Source organism: Oncorhynchus clarkii, chromosome 20 (genome assembly GCF_045791955.1).
Source record: "Oncorhynchus clarkii lewisi isolate Uvic-CL-2024 chromosome 20, UVic_Ocla_1.0, whole genome shotgun sequence".
In the NCBI taxonomy this organism is placed as follows: Eukaryota; Metazoa; Chordata; class Actinopteri; order Salmoniformes; family Salmonidae; genus Oncorhynchus; species Oncorhynchus clarkii.
The window spans coordinates 58,685,757-58,689,134 of NC_092166.1; the positions used below are offsets into that span (position 1 = coordinate 58,685,757).

Here is a 3,378-nt window from a genome sequence, read left to right on the forward strand (position 1 = left end):
CGGTGGTTTATGGATATTAAACGACACTGTTGTAAATCAGTTTTCGCTCTCCTGCGCCTGACTTCTCTGCCTCCAGTATGCACCTCATTACATATCTAGCTGTTCTGGTGGGAAAAAACTGCACTCTAGTAGTAAAGTTAGCAGGGCAAATTTAAATAAATGGCCCTAATGCTGCAAAAGAATGTAGTTCTAAAACCAAGAAAACAATATATAATCTGCCTGCTCCGTCTCCTGTAGATTGAAGAAACTCATTTGAATGGAATAATGTCGTAAAGAGGCTAAAAAAGAACTATTCACTATCTCAATGCCGGCCTCGTTGTAGACCTTGAACACCTTCTCGATGGCGTTGACGTACGCAGCCGTCCGCAGGTCCAGACCCAGGTTGTACTTACTGGCCGTACGCATGATTTGCTGCAGGGGGACAAAACACACAAACACTAGTTAGATACCAGTTACACTGGCAAAACCAGTCACACACATTGACACAAACATACACAGACACATGGTGGTGTGATTGAGAGGTGTGATTGTCATTATCACAGTCTGTCTCATAGAGAACATATGATTAAATTCTAGGATCTGACTCATCGGCACTAACCTCACCAACACACGCAGACACACACGCACACAGACACACACGTGTACGCACGCTCACACTCTTACCCTGGCAGATCTCTCCATGGTGTAGGCCAGCCCAGAGTGAACAATGTCCTTCTCAGAAGCACCCTGGAGTGGAGAGAGGAAGGAAAGATGTGTTACCAAACTGCCAACACACCACATCACTTCCATACCACATAGGTTGTGTGTGTGTGTGTGTGTGTGTGTGTGTGTGTGCTCACAGCGACTCTGGTCTGGAAGTCAGCAGTGGGAACAACAGGGATCGGTCCTCCCTGCTTTCCAAACTCTCCTGAATGGACACAGAGACAGCGAGGGATTGAGAGATAAATAGTTAGATGGCAATGTAGCAATGTAACATGATCATTGGCAACCATCGTATTTTCAAGTATATCCAGTCGATCAACATTCATCCCTGAAGTTTCATCTGGGTTCACTCACACATTTCAGATTAGTATCGTTTTCATTCAGTCAAAACCTGAACATCAGAAAGGCTCTGGCACGTCACCTTAATGTAACCTACGTTATGTACGGGAGTGGCCAGCGGAAATATCACCAGTTACACTTCTTTCACGGTCTTCTTTTCAGTTGTCCTTACAACTCTGAAAACACAGAGACAATTTCCAAGAGGGGACACAGTACTGTATCTCCTGCTACACCGAGGTTGTTAAAGGAAGAGGAAAAGTCTTCAGAACTGAACGAACACAGATCCTCTACAGACAGAGAGACGAGATCAGAAAGCGGACACACAGCTCCAGAGTGAGTACAGATGAAAGACTTCCAATATTAGTCAAGGAAATACAGGGCCCTGCTCCTAATATTTAACCTGGCTATTTTGTGAAAGAGAATATGTTGTTAATGAGTGACCTAGATAATAAATACATTAACATCTTTATTACAGGTGGTAGTAAACAAAGAGTCAAAGGAAATCTAGTCGCCACATCTAGAAATGGCAGAGGTAAAACAACTGAACAATTTGCCCCCCCTCATCCCCTACCCTGAGGGGATGACAGATAAAAAGGAAAATAAAATATATAAAAAAAAAGTTTTGCATGAAAATCCAGAGACTTTATATCGTGATGAAAGAAAAAATGCTCCGTGCGACCTCATTTTCTACACAACAAATGGCTCTACATGGGAAGAGGAAATACTGAAACACTATCCTGAGGGAAAACAGTGGGATAAAAGATCTAAGGAATATTTCAAACAACTGAAAACGAAGGCAGGCACTATAAATGTGTATTATACTACTGGGATAATCATGGTGCAGGATAATAGTGAGACGTTAAAGATATTCCCAAATGATTTCCCAGCCTTGAGCGAGAGAGTGAGCAAGAGTGTCGAGAGCAAGCGTGTCGAGGCGAGTGAGCGTGTCTTGAAGAAAACGGCAGAGCTAGGCATTGAGGAAAGAGGAGAGCAGAGGAAAAGAGAGAGCGAGGACATAAAAGAGGAAGACATAAAAGAGGAAGACATAAAAGAGGAAGACATAAAAGAGGAAGACATAAAAGAGGAAGACATAAAAGAGGAAGACATAAAAGAGGAAGACATAAAAGAGGAAGACATAAAGGGTGAAATAAAGGAAGAGGTTGAAGAAGGAAAAGGGAAGCACTGAACATTCCAGGGCAGATCAGAAGAGAAACATTATTTTACGGGATGTATAATCTGATGAACAATTATAATAAAGCCTGCTGTTCCTCTCACCTTATTATTTGAATGTTGTATCTTTTACCTTTTAATGTTTGTTTTTTATTGAGCTTGTATGAAAAATGCATTCATAAGTGCTCACAATCATCATTATCTTGCTTTGGTTATAGTTTATCACTTTCCCAATGATAAAGGTGCTTAAAGCAAAAGGTGGTGGTCACTGTGAATTTCCCCAGCAATATGTGTTTCATATTGTTTCAAAACGTGTGTTCTAAAATGTATCAAGATTTTTGAAATGCAATTCTAATAAAGTGTGATTTAACAAGTGTCAGGACGTACTACATATACAGTACCCTGCCCCCATATCCCAATTTTTGCCACCTGTAAGTGAGAAACCTACATGCCAAGTACTGACCGTGTATTGTGTTCCCTGTGGTTAAAGAACAGAGCAGAAGCGCTGAACTCTGTTCAGAACTCAGACCTACAGGTTATGGAACATTTGCTCTTTTAGTATTTCTGCAGTATGTTTCCTCAAGGAGAAGGCTTCCCACTTCTATGTCAAAGATAATGCAACAAAAACACTTTAGTGAATACTACAGTAATGTCCCCAAAAACACAACAGTAAACACTACAGGATACTACAGTCCGCAAAAACACTACAGTAATTACTATAGTGTATATATACACACACTACTCTTTTTTACACAGCATTTATACTATAGTATACTGCAGTAAATACTACCGTATTCACTGTAGTGTTTCTGCAGACTGCAGTCCACAAAAAACACTATGGTGAAATGGAGAACAGAGAAAAATGAGTGTCCCCCTGCCTGAGAGGTGAGTCCCTGGATTACTCTTTTCCAGTCGCTAGTGAAAGTCTACACACACCTTGCACTGTCTGCACTGTCTGCACTGTCCTGCCTGAAGGAATTATCTGTGTAGGTCACACTACTTCTCAAAAGCGCGTCACCTGTTTTTCCAAACAGTGAGTGTCGAAGGGGCACTGGCACTCTGGATCAGATCAAATGGTGGTTGTCACATGCCGAAAAAACAGACTTTAGAGTGAAACGTTTACTTACAAGCCGGGAAACCATTTCATTAAAGAGTGACTGTCCCTGT

The 3,378-nt window shown here is 41.5% G+C and overlaps 1 long non-coding RNA gene across 1 annotated transcript; it reads left to right on the forward strand.

The window, feature by feature from the left end:
- Positions 1 to 960: 960 nt before the first annotated feature.
- On the forward strand, positions 961 to 2,587 carry LOC139376603 (uncharacterized). Its single transcript, XR_011627943.1, has 2 exons — positions 961 to 1,374; positions 1,517 to 2,587. It is a non-coding gene; the product is annotated as an uncharacterized lncRNA (long non-coding RNA).
- The last annotated feature ends 791 nt before the right edge of the window (positions 2,588 to 3,378 follow it).